This window comes from Oncorhynchus keta, chromosome 28 (assembly GCF_023373465.1).
Source record: "Oncorhynchus keta strain PuntledgeMale-10-30-2019 chromosome 28, Oket_V2, whole genome shotgun sequence".
Taxonomy (NCBI): Eukaryota; Metazoa; Chordata; class Actinopteri; order Salmoniformes; family Salmonidae; genus Oncorhynchus; species Oncorhynchus keta.
Genome location: NC_068448.1, coordinates 1,509,549 through 1,529,352, shown reverse-complemented (window position 1 = coordinate 1,529,352; position 19,804 = coordinate 1,509,549). Strand labels below are relative to the sequence as shown.

Sequence of the window (19,804 nt, the reverse complement as noted above, 5' to 3'; positions counted from 1 at the left end):
TCTGGTTATATGGTCAATCCCTGGTCCTATCACACTTAGAGTACTGTCCAGTTATATGGTCAATCCCTGGTCCTATCACACTAAGAGTACTGTCCCTGGTCCTATCACACTTAGAGTACTGTCCAGTTATATGGTCAATCCCTGGTCCTATCACACTTAGAGTACTGTCCCTGGTCCTATCACACTTAGAGTACTGTCCAGTTATATGGTCAATCCCTGGTCCTATCACACTTAGAGTACTGTCCAGTTATATGGTCAATCCCTGGTCCTATCACACTTAGAGTACTGTCTAGTTATATGGTCAATCCCTGGTCCTATCACACTTAGAGTACTGTCCAGTTATATGGTCAATCCCTGGTCCTATCACACTTAGAGTACTGTCCCTGGTCCTATCACACTTAGAGTACTGTCCAGTTATATGGTCAATCCCTGGTCCTATCACACTAAGAGTACTGTCCCTGGTCCTATCACACTTAGAGTACTGTCCAGTTATATGGTCAATCCCTGGTCCTATCACACTTAGAGTACTGTCCCTGGTCCTATCACACTTAGAGTACTGTCCAGTTATATGGTCAATCCCTGGTCCTATCACACTTAGAGTACTGTCCAGTTATATGGTCAATCCCTGGTCCTATCACACTTAGAATACTGTCCAGTTATATGGTCAATCCCTGGTCCTATCACACTTATAGTACTGTCCAGTTATATGGTCAATCCCTGGTCCTATCACACTTAGAGTACTGTCCAGTTATATGGTCAATCCCTGGTCCTATCACACTAAGAGTACTGTCCAGTTATATGGTCAATCCCTGGTCCTATCACACTTAGAGTACTGTCCAGTTATATGGTCAATCCCTGGTCCTATCACACTTAGAGTACTGTCCAGTTATATGGTCAATCCCTGGTCCTATCACACTTATAGTACTGTCCAGTTATATGATCAATCCCTGGTCCTATCACACTTAGAGTACTGTCCAGTTATATGGTCAATACCTGTTCCTATCACACTTAGAGTACTGTCCAGTTATATGATCAATCCCTGGTCCTATCACACTTAGAGTACTGTCCAGTTATATGGTCAATCCCTGGTCCTATCACACTTAGAGTACTGTCCGTCCAGTTATATGGTCAATCCCTGGTCCTATCACACTTAGAGAACTGTCCAGTTATACGGTCAGTCCCTGGTCCTATCACTCTTAGAGTACTGTCCAGTTATATGGTCAATCCCTGGTCCTATCACACTTAGAGTACTGTCCAGTTATATGGTCAATCCCTGGTCCTATCACACTTAGAGTACTGTCCAGTTATATGGTCAATCCCTGGTCCTATCACACTTAGAGTACTGTCCAGTTATATGGTCAATCCCTGGTCCTATCACACTTAGAGTACTGTCCAGTTATATGGTCAATCCCTGGTCCTATCACACTTAGAGTACTGTCCGGTTATATGGTCAATCCCTGGTCCTATCACACTTAGAGTACTGTCCAGTTATATGGTCAATCCCTGGTCCTATCACACTTAGAGTACTGTCTGGTTATATGGTCAATCCCTGGTCCTATCACACTTAGAGTACTGTCCCTGGTCCTATCACACTTAGAGTACTGTCCAGTTATATGGTCAATCCCTAGTCCTATCACACTTAGAGTACTGTCCAGTTACAGTGGGGAGAACAAGTATTTGATACACTGCTGATTTTGCAGGTTTTCCTACTTACAAAGCATGTAGAGGTCTGTAAGGTTTATCATAGGTACGCTTCAACTGTGAGAGACGGAATCTAAAACAAAAATCCAGAAAATCACATGATATGATTTTTTAAGGAATTAATTTGCATTTTATTGCATGACATAAGTATTTGATCACCTACCAACCAGTAAGAATTCCGGCTCTGACAGACCTGTTAATTTTTCTTTAAGAAGCCCTCCTGTTCTCCACTCATTACCTGTATTAACTACACCTGTTTGAATGTGTTACCTGTATAAAAGACACCTGTCCACACCCTCAATCAAACAGACTCCAACCTCTCCACAATGGCCAAGACCAGAGAGCTGTGTAAGGACATCAGGGATAAAATTGTAGACCTGCACAAGGCTGTGATGGGCTACAGGACAATAGGCAAGCAGCTTGGTGAGAAGGCAACAACTGTTGGCGCAATTATTAGAAAATGGAAGAAGTTCAAGATGACTGTCAATCACCCTCGGTCTGGGGCTCCATGCAAGATCTCACCTAGTGGGGCATCAATGATCATGAGGAAGGTGAGGGATCAGCCCAGAACGACACGGCAGGACCTGGTCAATGACCTGAAGAGAGCTGGGACCACAGTCTCAAAGAAAACCATTAGTAACACACTACGCCGTCATGGATTAAAATCCTGCAGCGCACGCAAGGCCCCCTGCTCAAGCCAGCGCATGTCCAGGCCCCTCTGAAGTTTGCCAATGACCATCTGGATGATCCAGAGGAGGAATGGGAGAGGGTCATGTGGTCGGATGAGACAAAAATAGAGCTTTTTGGTCTAAAGAAGGATGAGTACAACCCCAAGAACACCATCCCAACCATGAAGCATGGAGGTGGAAACATCATTATTTGGGGACGCTTTTCTGCAAAGGGGACAGGACGACTGCACCGTATTGAGGGGAGGATGGATGGGGCCATGTATCGCGAGATCTTGGCCAACAACCTCCTTCCCTTAGTAAGAGTATTGAAGATGGGTCGCTGCTGGGTCTTCCAGCATGACAACGACCAAAACACACAGCCAGGGCAACTAAGGGGTGGCTCCGTAAGAAGCATCTCAAGGTCCTGGAGTCTCAAGGCCAGTCTCCAGACCTGAAACCAATAGAAAGTCTTTGGAGGGAGCTGAAAGTCCATATTGCCCAGTGACAGCCCCGAAACCTGAAGGATCTGGAGAAGGTCTGTATGGAGGAGTGGGCCAAAATCCCTGCTGCAGTGTGTGCAAACCTGGTCAAGAACTACAGGAAACGTATGATCTCTGTAATTGTAAACAAAGGTTTCTGTACCAAATATTAAGTTGCTTTTCTGATGTATCAAATACTTGTGTCATGCAATAAAATGCATTTTTAATTACTTAAAAATCATACAATGTGATTTTCTGGATTTTTGTTTTAGATTCCGTCTCTCACAGTTGAAATATATCTATGATGAAAATTACATGGTCATCTACAGCAAAGGAATATATTTAAAAACTCCAAATGGCTCAAAACAGGGCTGGTAGATGATCTCTTCTCTGCTCAAAATAGGGCTGGTAGATTATCTCTTCATTGCTAAAAACAGGGCTGGTAGATTATCTCTTCATTGCTCAAAACAGGGCTGGTAGATTATCTCTTCATTGCTCAAAACAGGGCTGGTAGATTATCTCTTCATTGCTCAAAACAGGGCTGGTAGATTATCTCTTCATTGGTCAAAACAGGGCTGGTAGATTATCTCTTCATTGGTCAAAACAGGGCTGGTAGATTATCTCTTCATTGGTCAAAACAGGGCTGGTAGATTATCTATTCTCAAAACAGGGCTGGTAGATTATATCTTCTCTGCTCAAAACAGGGCTGGTAGATTATATCTTCTCTGCTCAAAACAGGGCTGGTAGATTATATCTTCTCTGCTCTATCCGTATGAATATGATCCAAATGCATCAGGATCTCTCATGGCTTCACGTTGAAAACAAATTACTATCCAGTCTTATGATTTTCTTTAGGAATGTTATAATTTTCAAAACAAAAAACAGTATTTTTCAGGCCAGTTAGTCCATATTTGGTACTTTATTTTATTTTGCAAAAGCAGCAGCTACTCTTCCTGGGGTCCACACAACACATGAATCATGACATAACACAGAACATTAATAAACAAGAACAACTCAAAGACAGAACTACATACATTTTTAAAATGACACACTTGGCCTACATATCAATGCATACAGACACATTATCTAGGTCCAATAGGGGAGAGACGTTGGCCTACATATCAATGCATACAGACACATTATCTAGGTCCAATAGGGGAGAGACGTTGGCCTACATATCAATGCATACAGACACATTATCTAGGTCACATAGGGGAGAGACGTTGGCCTACATATCAATGCATACAGACACATTATCTAGGTCCAATAGGGGAGAGGCGTTGGCCTACATATCAATGCATACAGACACATTATCTAGGTCCAATAGGGGAGAGACGTTGGTCTACATATCAATGCATACAGACACATTATCTAGGTCACATAGAGGAGAGACGTTGGTCTACATATCAATGCATACAGACACATTATCTAGGTCACATAGAGGAGAGACGTTGGCCTACATATCAATGCATACAGACACATTATCTAGGTCCAATAGGGGAGAGACGTTGGCCTACATATCAATGCATACAGACACATTATCTAGGTCACATAGGGGAGAGACGTTGGCCTACATATCAATGCATACAGACACATTATCTAGGTCACATAGGGGAGAGACGTTGGCCTACATATCAATGCATACAGACACATTATCTAGGTCACATAGGGGAGAGACGTTGGCCTACATATCAATGCATACAGACACATTATCTAGGTCCAATAGGGGAGAGACGTTGGCCTACATATCAATGCATACAGACACATTATCTAGGTCCAATAGGGGAGAGACGTTGGCCTACATATCAATGCATACAGACACATTATCTAGGTCACATAGGGGAGAGACGTTGGTCTACATATCAATGCATACAGACACATTATCTAGGTCAAATCGAGGAGAGACGTTGGTCTACATATCAATGCATACAGACACATTAGACAGACCTCTCCCCATCTCTTTATTACAGACAGACCTCTCCCCATCTCTTCATTACAGACAGACCTCTCCCCATCTCTTCATTACAGACAGACCTCTCCCCATCTCTTTATTACAGACAGACCTCTCCCCATCTCTTCATTACAGACAGACCTCTCCCCATCTCTTTATTACAGCCAGACCTCTCCCCATCTCTTTATTACAGACAGACCTCTCCCCATCTCTTTATTACAGACAGACCTCTCCCCATCTCTTCATTACAGACAGACCTCTCCCCATCTCTTCATTACGGCTAGACCTCTCCCCATCTCTTTATTACGGCTAGACCTCTCCCCATCTCTTTATTACGGCCAGACCTCTCCCCATCTCTTTATTACAGACAGACCTCTCCCCATCTCTTTATTACAGACAGACCTCTCCCCATCTCTTTATTACAGCCAGACCTCTCCCCATCTCTTTATTACAGACAGACCTCTCCCCATCTCTTTATTACAGACAGACCTCTCCCCATCTCTTTATTACGGCCAGACCTCTCCCCATCTCTTTATTACAGACAGACCTCTCCCCATCTCTTTATTACAGACAGACCTCTCCCCATCTCTTTATTACAGCCAGACCTCTCCCCATCTCTTTATTACAGACAGACCTCTCCCCATCTCTTTATTACAGACAGACCTCTCCCCATCTCTTTATTACAGACAGACCTCTCCCCATCTCTTCATTACAGACAGACCTCTCCCCATCTCTTTATTACAGCCAGACCTCTCCCCATCTCTTTATTACGGCTAGACCTCTCCCCATCTCTTTATTACGGCCAGACCTCTCCCCATCTCTTTATTACGGCTAGACCTCTCCCCATCTCTTTATTACGGCCAGACCTCTCCCCATCTCTTTATTACAGACAGACCTCTCCCCATCTCTATATTACAGACAGACCTCTCCCCATCTCTTCATTACAGACAGACCTCTCCCCATCTCTTCATTACAGACAGACCTCTCCCCATCTCTTCATTACAGACAGACCTCTCCCCATCTCTATATTACAGACAGACCTCTCCCCATCTCTTCATTACAGACAGACCTCTCCCCCATCTTTACAACCACTGAATCTATGTGGTTTTGACCAGGACAGTTTACAATCTAAGGCAACACCAAGTAATTTAGTCTCCTCAACTTGTTCAACAGCCACACCATTCATTACCAGATTCAGGGGAACTTAAGGAACACAATGCTCTTAGTTTTAGAGATGTTCAGGACCAGTTTATTACTGGCCATCCATTCCAAAACAGAACTCTTTGTTAAGGGTTTCAGTGACTTCATTAGCTGTGGTTGTTGATGTGTATTTGGTTGAATCATCAGTATACATGGACTCACAGGCTTTGTTTAATGCCAGTGGCAGGTCATTGGTTAAAAAAAAAAAATTTAAAAAGAAGTAGAAAAAGTACATACTAGCAACACGCATAACCACCAAACCAGACAGGCAAATTCAGGGCAGCTAAGACAACCCAAGCCAAGGACAAATCGCCTTAAATACACCGTTTTATATCGAGACATAGTTGAATGGAACTCTTTACCTTCAAGAAAGAACATCTAATGTGATAGACCATATGACTGGACAGGAAATAGACCATGTGACTGGACAGGAAATAGACCATATGACTGGACAGGAAATAGACCATATGACTGGACAGGAAATAGACCATATGACTGGACAGGAAATAGACCATGTGACTGGACAGGAAATAGACCATGTGACTGGACAGGAAATAGACCATATGACTGGACAGGAAATAGACCATGTGACTGGACAGGAAATAGACCATATGACTGGACAGGAAATAGACCATATGACTGGACAGGAAATAGACCATATGACTGGACAGGAAATAGACCATATGACTGGACAGGAAATAGACCATATGACTGGACAGGAAATAGACCATATGACTGGACAGGAAATAGACCATATGACTGGACAGGAAATAGACCATATGACTGGACAGGAAATAGACAGAACATCTAATGTGATAGACCATATGACTGGACAGGAAATAGACCATATGACTGGACAGGAAATAGACAGAACATCTAATGTGATAGACCATATGACTGGACAGGAAATAGAAAGAACATCTAATGTGATAGACCATGTGACTGGACAGGAAATAGACCATATGACTGGACAGGAAATAGACAGAACATCTAATGTGATAGACCATATGACTGGACAGGAAATAGACAGAACATCTAATGTGATAGACCATATGACTGGACAGGAAATAGACCATATGACTGGACAGGAAATAGACAGAACATCTAATGTGATAGACCATGTGACTGGACAGGAAATAGACCATATGACTGGACAGGAAATAGACAGAACATCTAATGTGATAGACCATGTGACTGGACAGGAAATAGACCATATGACTGGACAGGAAATAGACAGAACATCTAATGTGATAGACCATATGACTGGACAGGAAATAGACAGAACATCTAATGTGATAGACCATATGACTGGACAGGAAATAGACCATATGACTGGACAGGAAATAGACAGAACATCTAATGTGATAGACCATGTGACTGGACAGGAAATAGACCATATGACTGGACAGGAAATAGACAGAACATCTAATGTGATAGACCATATGACTGGACAGGAAATAGAAAGAACATCTAATGTGATAGACCATGTGACTGGACAGGAAATAGACAGAACATCTAATGTGATAGACCATATGACTGGACAGGAAATAGACAGAACATCTAATGTGATAGACCATGTGACTGGACAGGAAATAGACCATATGACTGGACAGGAAATAGACAGAACATCTAATGTGATAGACCATGTGACTGGACAGGAAATAGACCATATGACTGGACAGGAAATAGACAGAACATCTAATGTGATAGACCATATGACTGGACAGGAAATAGAAAGAACATCTAATGAGATAGACCATATGACTGGACAGGAAATAGACAGAACATCTAATGTGATAGACCATATGACTGGACAGGAAATAGACAGAACATCTAATGTGATAGACCATATGACTGGACAGGAAATAGACAGAACATCTAATGTGATAGACCATATGACTGGACAGGAAATAGACAGAACATCTAATGTGATAGACCATATGACTGGACAGGAAATAGAAAGAACATCTAATGTGATAGACCATGTGACTGGACAGGAAATAGACCATATGACTGGACAGGAAATAGACAGAACATCTAATGTGATAGACCATGTGACTGGACAGGAAATAGACAGAACATCTAATGTGATAGACCATATGACTGGACAGGAAATAGAAAGAACATCTAATGTGATAGACCATGTGACTGGACAGGAAATAGACCATATGACTGGACAGGAAATAGACAGAACATCTAATGTGATAGACCATGTGACTGGACAGGAAATAGACAGAACATCTAATGTGATAGACCATATGACTGGACAGGAAATAGACAGAACATCTAATGTGATAGACCATATGACTGGACAGGAAATAGAAAGAACATCTAATGTGATAGACCATGTGACTGGACAGGAAATAGACCATATGACTGGACAGGAAATAGACAGAACATCTAATGTGATAGACCATGTGACTGGACAGGAAATAGACAGAACATCTAATGTGATAGACCATATGACTGGACAGGAAATAGACAAAACATCTAATGTGATAGACCATGTGAACTGGACAGGAAATAGAAAGCATCAACTGAATGTTAAATGTGTTTCCTGTCAGGTTTTTTAATTGTCTGTATTGTCTACTTGTTGAATGTTTGTGAAGTCTTGACTTGTGGTTGTTTGTAATGTCTTGTTAATTGGTGTTGGACCCCAGGAAGATTAGCTAGCGTTACGGCGTTGGCTAATCGGGATCCTAATAAAAAATTACAAAATTACACCGGTAGACAGTGTCCTTCGCTCCCACCTGCCAAACACCTGCCCTCACCGTTGTTCATAACCAGCGATGCACGATGACCATATCAGAGTCAGACGATATTAGCTAAAAATACCTACATCGGCCCAATGTCTAGTTTAACACTGATGTTAAAAAACGGCCCAATGTCTAGTTTAACACTGATGTTAAAAAACGACCCAATGTCTAGTTTAACACTGATGTTAAAAAACGGCCCAATGTCTAGTTTAACACTGATGTTAAAAAACGACCCAATGTCTAGTTTAACACTGATGTTAAAAAACGATGTCAAAGCTGACGTGTACCTTTATAACATGTATACCTTTATAACATGTATACCTTTATAACATGTATACCTATATAACATGTATACCTTTATAACATGTATACCTTTATAACATGTATACCTATATAACATGTATACCTTTATAACATGTATACCTATATAACATGTATACCTATATAACATGTATACCTTTATAACATGTATACCTTTATAACATGTATACCTTTATAACATGTATACCTTTATAACATGTATACCTATATAACATGTATACCTATATAACATGTATACCTTTATAACATGTATACCTTTATAACATGTATACCTTTATAACATGTATACCTATATAACATGTATACCTTTATAACATGTATACCTATATAACATGTATACCTATATAACATGTATACCTTTATAACATGTATACCTTTATAACATGTATACCTTTATAACATGTATACCTTTATAACATGTATACCTTTATAACATGTATACCTTTATAACATGTATACCTTTATAACATGTATACCTATATAACATGTATACCTATATAACATGTATACCTATATAACATGTATACCTTTATAACATGTATACCTTTATAACATGTATACCTATATAACATGTATACCTTTATAACATGTATACCTATATAACATGTATACCTATATAACATGTATACCTTTATAACATGTATACCTTTATAACATGTATACCTTTATAACATGTATACCTTTATAACATGTATACCTTTATAACATGTATACCTTTATAACATGTATACCTATATAACATGTATACCTTTATAACATGTATACCTTTATAACATGTATACCTATATAACATGTATACCTTTATAACATGTATACCTTTATAACATGTATACCTATATAACATGTATACCTTTATAACATGTATACCTTTATAACATGTATACCTATATAACATGTATACCTATATAACATGTATACCTTTATAACATGTATACCTTTATAACATGTATACCTTTATAACATGTATACCTATATAACATGTATAACATGTATACCTATATAACATGTATACCTTTATAACATGTATACCTTTATAACATGTATACCTTTATAACATGTATACCTATATAACATGTATAACATGTATACCTATATAACATGTATACCTTTATAACATGTATACCTTTATAACATGTATACCTTTATAACATGTATACCTTTATAACATGTATACCTATATAACATGTATACCTTTATAACATGTATACCTTTATAACATGTATACCTTTATAACATGTATACCTATATAACATGTATAACATGTATACCTATATAACATGTATAACATGTATACCTTTATAACATGTATACCTTTATAACATGTATACCTTTATAACATGTATACCTTTATAACATGTATACCTTTATAACATGTATACCTATATAACATGTATACCTTTATAACATGTATACCTTTATAACATGTATACCTTTATAACATGTATACCTATATAACATGTATAACATGTATACCTTTATAACATGTATACCTTTATAACATGTATACCTTTATAACATGTATACCTTTATAACATGTATACCTATATAACATGTATACCTATATAACATGTATACCTTTATAACATGTATACCTTTATAACATGTATACCTTTATAACATGTATACCTATATAACATGTATAACATGTATACCTTTATAACATGTATACCTTTATAACATGTATACCTTTATAACATGTATACCTTTATAACATGTATACCTTTATAACATGTATACCTATATAACATGTATACCTTTATAACATGTATACCTTTATAACATGTATACCTTTATAACATGTATACCTATATAACATGTATAACATGTATACCTTTATAACATGTATACCTATATAACATGTATACCTATATAACATGTATACCTTTATAACATGTATACCTATATAACATGTATACCTTTATAACATGTATACCTTTATAACATGTATACCTTTATAACATGTATACCTTTATAACATGTATACCTTTATAACATGTATACCTTTATAACATGTATACCTATATAACATGTATACCTTTATAACATGTATACCTTTATAACATGTATACCTTTATAACATGTATACCTTTATAACATGTATACCTTTATAACATGTATACCTATATAACATGTATACCTTTATAACATGTATACCTATATAACATGTATACCTTTATAACATGTATACCTATATAACATGTATACCTATATAACATGTATACCTATATAACATGTATACCTTTATAACATGTATACCTTTATAACATGTATACCTATATAACATGTATACCTTTATAACATGTATACCTATATAACATGTATACCTATATAACATGTATACCTATATAACATGTATAACATGTATACCTTTATAACATGTATACCTATATAACATGTATACCTATATAACATGTATAACATGTATACCTATATAACATGTATAACATGTATACCTATATAACACGTATACCTTTATAACATGTATACCTTTATAACATGTATACCTTTATAACATGTATACCTATATAACATGTATACCTATATAACATGTATACCTTTATAACATGTATACCTATATAACATGTATACCTATATAACATGTATACCTTTATAACATGTATACCTTTATAACATGTATACCTATATAAACATGTATAACATGTATACCTTTATAACATGTATACCTTTATAACATGTATACCTTTATAACATGTATACCTTTATAACATGTATACCTTTATAACATGTATACCTTTATAACATGTATACCTATATAACATGTATACCTTTATAACATGTATACCTTTATAACATGTATACCTTTATAACATGTATACCTATATAACATGTATAACATGTATACCTTTATAACATGTATACCTATATAACATGTATACCTATATAACATGTATACCTTTATAACATGTATACCTATATAACATGTATACCTTTATAACATGTATACCTTTATAACATGTATACCTTTATAACATGTATACCTTTATAACATGTATACCTTTATAACATGTATACCTTTATAACATGTATACCTTTATAACATGTATACCTTTATAACATGTATACCTATATAACATGTATACCTTTATAACATGTATACCTTTATAACATGTATACCTTTATAACATGTATACCTATATAACATGTATACCTTTATAACATGTATACCTTTATAACATGTATACCTTTATAACATGTATACCTTTATAACATGTATACCTTTATAACATGTATACCTATATAACATGTATACCTTTATAACATGTATACCTTTATAACATGTATACCTTTATAACATGTATACCTATATAACATGTATACCTTTATAACATGTATACCTTTATAACATGTATACCTTTATAACATGTATACCTTTATAACATGTATACCTTTATAACATGTATACCTTTATAACATGTATACCTTTATAACATGTATACCTTTATAACATGTATACCTATATAACATGTATAACATGTATACCTTTATAACATGTATACCTTTATAACATGTATACCTTTATAACATGTATACCTTTATAACATGTATACCTTTATAACATGTATACCTTTATAACATGTATACCTATATAACATGTATACCTATATAACATGTATACCTTTATAACATGTATACCTTTATAACATGTATACCTATATAACATGTATACCTTTATAACATGTATACCTATATAACATGTATACCTATATAACATGTATACCTATATAACATGTATAACATGTATACCTTTATAACATGTATACCTATATAACATGTATACCTATATAACATGTATAACATGTATACCTATATAACACGTATACCTTTATAACATGTATACCTTTATAACATGTATACCTTTATAACATGTATACCTATATAACATGTATACCTATATAACATGTATACCTTTATAACATGTATACCTATATAACATGTATACCTATATAACATGTATACCTATATAACATGTATACCTTTATAACATGTATACCTTTATAACATGTATACCTTTATAACATGTATACCTATATAACATGTATACCTTTATAACATGTATACCTTTATAACATGTATACCTATATAACATGTATACCTTTATAACATGTATACCTTTATAACATGTATACCTTTATAACATGTATACCTTTATAACATGTGTACCTTTATAACATGTATACCTATATAACATGTATACCTTTATAACATGTATACCTATATAACATGTATACCTATATAACATGTATACCTTTATAACATGTATACCTTTATAACATGTATACCTTTATAACATGTATACCTATATAACATGTATACCTTTATAACATGTATACCTATATAACATGTATACCTATATAACATGTATACCTTTATAACATGTATACCTTTATAACATGTATACCTTTATAACATGTATACCTTTATAACATGTATACCTTTATAACATGTATACCTTTATAACACGTATACCTTTATAACATGTATACCTATATAACGTAGGTACATGACGTGATGACGCCACATAACATTTAGCCCTACATCTGCAACACAGCATTCCTAACCTAGTCCACAATGTCTGCTGTGTGGAGCGAGCAGTCAACAAGTCCAGCTGTCATTTGATAGAGTAAGAACAGTTCAGCGAGACAACTCAAAGGTGAAATACATTAAAGCCAAGATGATGGAATTCATTGCCCTTGACGATCAACTGTTCTCTGTCGTGGGTGATGTTGGCTTTCGCCGACAGGTCGAGCACAGGTACACACTTCCAAGTGAGCTATTTTTCAGATGTTGCCCTACCGGAGTTACACAGTAATAGCGTCACTGCTATTAGCTTCACGACTGACATTGGGACCAGCGATATCAGCCCCGTGAGCATGCTGACTTGTCGAGGATTCCGCACTGAAGTCGTATTGCATGCTTATGAATGTGCTGGTTCTCATACCGCAGCTGCCATTTTAACGTCATTTGAGAACATGTTTGCAACGTGGAAACATGAACACACTAGCTCGCTCCATTTTAACAACAGACTCGAGAAATAAGCTCATCAACTGGCGTCTGCAGCAGACGTGAGAACCCCTCTGTCATGGCATTGAACCGCCTGCTCAACAAAACTGCCCGACAAGCTGTGAACAAGAGATTTGGTGGCATTCTTTAGTATTCACCGCTTTTCCGACCGGAAGCAACACTTCCAAGATTGTTTTGATCACAGAGACTGGAATATGTTATTTATTTATTTCACTTATAATTCACTGTATCACAAGTCCAGTGGGTCAGCAGTTTATATACACTATGTTGACTGTGCCTTTAAACAGCTTGGAACATTCCAGAAAATTAAGTCATGGCTTTAGAAGCTTCTGATAGGCTAATTGACATCATTTGAGTCAATTGGAGGTGTACCTGTGGATGTATTTCAAGGCCTACCTTCAAACCCAGTGCCTCTTTGCTTGACATCATGGGGAAATCAAAAGAAATCAGACAAGACCTCAGAAAAACAATTGTAGACCTCCACAAGTCTGGTTCATCCTTGGGAGCAATTTCCAAACGCCTGAAGGTGCCACGTTCATCTGTACAAACAATAGTATGCAAGTATAAACACCATGGGACCACGCAGCCGTCATACCGCTTAGGGAGGAGAGACGTGTTCTGTCTCCTAGAGATTAACGTACTTTGAGGGGAAAAGTGCAAATCAATCCCAGAACAACAGCAAAGGATCTTGTGAAGATGTTGGAGGCAACTGCACATGCAGACAAAGATTGTACTTTTTGGAGAAATGTCCTCTGGTCTGATGAAACAAAAATAGAACTGTTTGGCCTTAATGACCATCGTTATGTTTGGAGGAAAAAGGGGGAGGCTTGCAAGCTGAAGAACATCATCCCAACCGTGAAGCACGGGGGTAGCAGCATCATGTTGTGTGCTGCAGGAGGGACTGGTGCGCTTCACAAAATAGATGGCATCATGAGCCAGGACAATTATGTTGATATATTGAAGCAACATCTCAAGACATCAGTCAGGAAGTTAAAGCTTGTGGTCACAAATGGGTCTTCCAAATGGACAATGACCCCAAGCATACTTCCAAAGTTGTGGCAAAATGGCTTAAGGACAACAAAGTCAAGGTATTGGAGTGGCCATCACAAAGCCCTGACCTCAATCCTCAAATTTGTGGGCAGACCTGAAAAAGCGTGTGCAAGCAAGGAGGCCTACAAACCTGACTCAGTTACACCAGCTCTGTCAGGAGGAATGGACCAAAATTCACCCAACTTATTGTGGGAAGCTTGTGGAAGGCTACCTGAAACATTTGACCCAAGTTGAACAATGTAAAGGCAATGCTACCAAATACTAATTGAGTAAATGTAAATGCAGATTTTTTATCCTTAGGTAGTGGAATAACCTTTGACTCTTTCCAGACTTCTGGGCACACCCCATGCATCAAGCACTTTTTAAAAATAGGAGAGATTGGGTCTGATATCTGGTTAGCTGTAACTCTTAAGCAATTTGGCGTCTAGGTTATCTGTACCAGGTGACAACAGCATCCTTTCTACCTCTTCCTTTCAACTTGATGAAATTCAAACCTGCCTTGCCACTCCTTCATGATACAATATTTTATAGGGGTATCACATGGAATCATAGCATTCCTCAACTTGTCCACTTTGCCTTATATATATATAGATTCGACAAAAGAGGCTGACATGTTTGAATTCCTACCCATAATAGTGTTCAACGTTCTCCACAGTTTTTTCCCCCATCATCCTTCACTTCATCAATGTTGTGCTGATAGAATCCCTTCTTCTCTCCTTTGTTGAGCTTGGTCACAAGATTTATTAATTTACAATAACTTTGCTTATCAAACAGAGCGCCAGATGTACTTTTTTTTGGCATCATGACATTTCTCAGCTCATCATCAATCCACCGTTTGACCTCATTTTCTTAAAGGGGCGTGTTTTAACAGCGAAACTCATTTTCTTAAAGGGGCGTGTTTATCAGCGAAACTCATTTTCTTAAAGGGGCGTGTTTATCAGCGAAACTCATTTTCTTAAAGGGGCGTGTTTATCAGCGAAACTCATTTTCTTAAAGGGGCGTGTTTATCAGCGAAACACATTTTCTTAAAGGGGCGTGTTTATCAGCTGTACTCATAGTTTCAGAAACAAACTTGGTGCCATTTCAGGATCATCGTCACTACACACTTCTAACCTTCTTAATCTCATCCACAAACGAGTCCTGATTGAACCCTCTATAGGACCTGTGGTAGATTACTTTAGGGCCAGCCTTTGGTATTGTAGTGTTCCTAGTGAGCGAGTCCTGATTGAACCCTCTGTAGGACCTGTGGTAGATTACCTTAAGGCCAGCCTTTGGTATTGTAGTGTTCCTAGTGAGCGAGTCCTGATTGAACCCTCTGTAGGACCTGTGGTAGATTACCTTAGGGCCAGGTATTGTAGTGTTCCTAGTGAGCGAGTCCTGATTGAACCCTCTGTAGGACCTGTGGTAGATTACCTTAAGGCCAGCCTTTGGTATTGTAGTGTTCCTAGTGAGCGAGTCCTGATTGAACCCTCTGTAGGACCTGTGGTAGATTACCTTAGGGCCAGGTATTGTAGTGTTCCTAGTGAGCGAGTCCTGATTGAACCCTCTGTAGGACCTGTGGTAGATTACCTTAGGGCCAGCCTTTGGTATTGTAGTGTTCCTAGTGAGCGGGTCCTGATTGAACCCTCTGTAGGACCTTTGCAGATTACCTTAGGGCCTCTGGTATTGTAGTGTTCCTAGTGAACGAGTCCTGATTGAACCTCTGTAGGACCTGTGGTAGATTACCTTAGGGCCAGCCTTTGGTATTGTAGTGTTCCTAGTGAGCGAGTCCTGATTGAACCCTCTGTAGGACCTGTGGTCGATTACCTTAGGGCCTCTGGTATTGTAGTGTTCCTAGTGAACGAGTCCTGATTGAACCCTCTGTAGGACCTGTGGTAGATTACCTTAGGGCCAGGTATTGTAGTGTTCCTAGTGAGCGAGTCCTGATTGAACCCTCTGTAGGACCTGTCGTAGATTACCTTAGGGCCAGGTATTGTAGTGTTCCTAGTGAGCGAGTCCTGATTGAACCCTCTGTAGGACCTGTGGTAGATTACCTTAGGGCCTTTGGTATTGTAGTGTTCCTAGTGAGCGAGTCCTGATTGAACCCTCTGTAGGACCTGTGGTAGATTACCTTAGGGCCTTTGGTATTGTAGTGTTCCTAGTGAGCGAGTCCTGATTGAACCCTCTATAGGACCTGTGGTAGATTACCTTAGGGCCAGGTATTGTAGTGTTCCTAGTGAGCGAGTCCTGATTGAACCCTCTGTAGGACCTGTGGTAGATTACCTTAGGGCCAGGTATTGTAGTGTTCCTAGTGAGCGAGTCCTGATTGAACCCTCTATAGGACCTGTGGTAGATTACCTTTTGGCCAGGTATTTTAGTGTTCCTAGTGAGCGAGTCCTGATTGAACCCTCTGTAGGACCTGTGGTAGATTACCTTAGGGCCTCTGGTATTGTAGTGTTCCTAGTGAGCGAGTCCTGATTGAACCCTCTATAGGACCTGTGGTAGATTACCTTTTGGCCAGGTATTTTAGTGTTCCTAGTGAGCGAGTCCTGATTGAACCCTCTATAGGACCTGTGGTAGATTACCTTTTGGCCAGGTATTTTAGTGTTCCTAGTGAGCGAGTCCTGATTGAACCCTCTGTAGGACCTGTGGTAGATTACCTTAGGGCCTTTGGTATTGTAGTGTTCCTAGTGAGTTCAACCAGGTTATCATCATTGTAACCTAGTGCCACTGATACAGCTTGTGATCGATATAAGTTGATGTGTCACGTTCGTTGTATGAATCTGACCAAGGCGCAGCATGGTATGCGTACATTCTTTATTTATAAGAATGAACACTGAACAAACTAACCAAAATAACAAAATGTCACGCGATACAAACGAGTGCTGACAGGCAACTAACTACACAACAGAAAGTGGGAAACAGGGCTGCCTAAATAGGATCCCCAATCAGAGACGACAAGAAACAGCTGCCTCTGATTGGGAACCATATCAGGCCACCATAAACATACAAATACCTAGACCTACAAAACCCTAGACATGCAAAAAAAAACTAGACAATACAAAAACTAGCGTATGCACCCAAGTCACACCCTGACCTAACCTAAATACAAAGAAAACAGAGATATATCAGGTCAGGGCGTGACATGATGATGTAATACCGGACCTATTAGTAAACATTCTGGTTGGTAATATCATAACTTGGGTTAAGTTACATACAAAGAAGAAAGGAACTAAAACCAGATATGAAGGCTGCAAGAGAACGAGGTGACATTATCAGATATGAAGGCTGCAAGAGAACGAGGTGACATTATCAGATATGAAGGCTGCAAGAGAACGAGGTGACATTATCAGATATGAAGGCTGCAAGAGAACGAGGTGACATTATCAGATATGAAGGCTGCAAGAGAACGAGGTGACATTATCAGATATGAAGGCTGCAAGAGAACGAGGTGACATTATCAGATATGAAGGCTGCAAGAGAACGAGGTGACATTATCAGATATGAAGGCTGCAAGAGAACGAGGTGACATTATCAGATATGAAGGCTGCAAGAGAACGAGGTGACATTATCAGATATGAAGGCTGCAAGAGAACGAGGTGACATTATCAGATATGAAGGCTGCAAGAGAACAAGGTGACATTATCAGATATGAAGGCTGCAAGAGAACGAGGTGACATTATCAGATATGAAGGCTGCAAGAGAACGAGGTGACATTATCAGATATGAAGGCTGCAAGAGAACGAGGTGACATTATCAGATATGAAGGCTGCAAGAGAACGAGGTGACATTATCAGATATGAAGGCTGCAAGACAACGAGGTGACATTATCAGATATGAAGGCTGCAGGAGAACGAGGTGACATTATCAGATATGAAGGCTGCAAGACAACGAGGTGACATTATCAGATATGAAGGCTGCAAGACAACGAGGTGACATTATCAGATATAGCATATCTGAGGTACGACAAACTGATTGTTCACCCTCCCTCCCAAGGAGTTAGGAGGAGCGACAGACAAGTAATTACACACACACACAGGAACCAATGAGGTTGCTGGGAGGGTGGGGGGCATACATGCAGGAACCAATGAGGTTGCTGGGAGGGTGGGGGGGCGTTCATGCAGGAACCAATGAGGTTGCTCGGGGGGCATTCATGCAGGAACCAATGAGGTTGCTTGGAGGGTGGGGGGTCATGCAGGAACCAATGAGGTTGCTCGGGGGCATTCATGCAGGAACCAATGAGGTTGCTTGGAGGGGGGTGTTCATGCAGGAACCAATGAGGTTGCTCGGGGGCGTTCATGCAGGAACCAATGAGGTTGCTGGGAGGGGGGGCGTTCATGCAGGAACCAATGAGGTTGCTGGGGAGGGGGCGTTCATGCAGGAACCAATGAGGTTGCTTGGGGGTGTTCATGCAGAAACCAATGAGGTTGCGGGAGGGGGGCGTTCATGCAGGAACCAATGAGGTTGCGGGGAGGGGGGGGCATTCCGTGCAGGAACCAATGAGGTTGCTGGGGGGCGTTCATGCAGGAACCAATGAGGTTGCGGGGGGGGCGTTCATGCAGGAACCAATGAGGTTGCGGGGAGGGGGGGCATTCCGTGCAGGAACCAATGAGGTTGCGGGGAGGGGGGCGTTCATGCAGGAACCGATGAGGTTGC

At 39.0% G+C, this 19,804-nt stretch overlaps 1 protein-coding gene across 1 annotated transcript in view; it reads right to left on the bottom strand.

Moving 5' to 3' along the window:
* Positions 1 to 19,804, bottom strand: part of rbm10 (RNA binding motif protein 10) — a 120,927-nt gene that overhangs the window by 100,298 nt on the left and 825 nt on the right. The window lies entirely within an intron of this gene.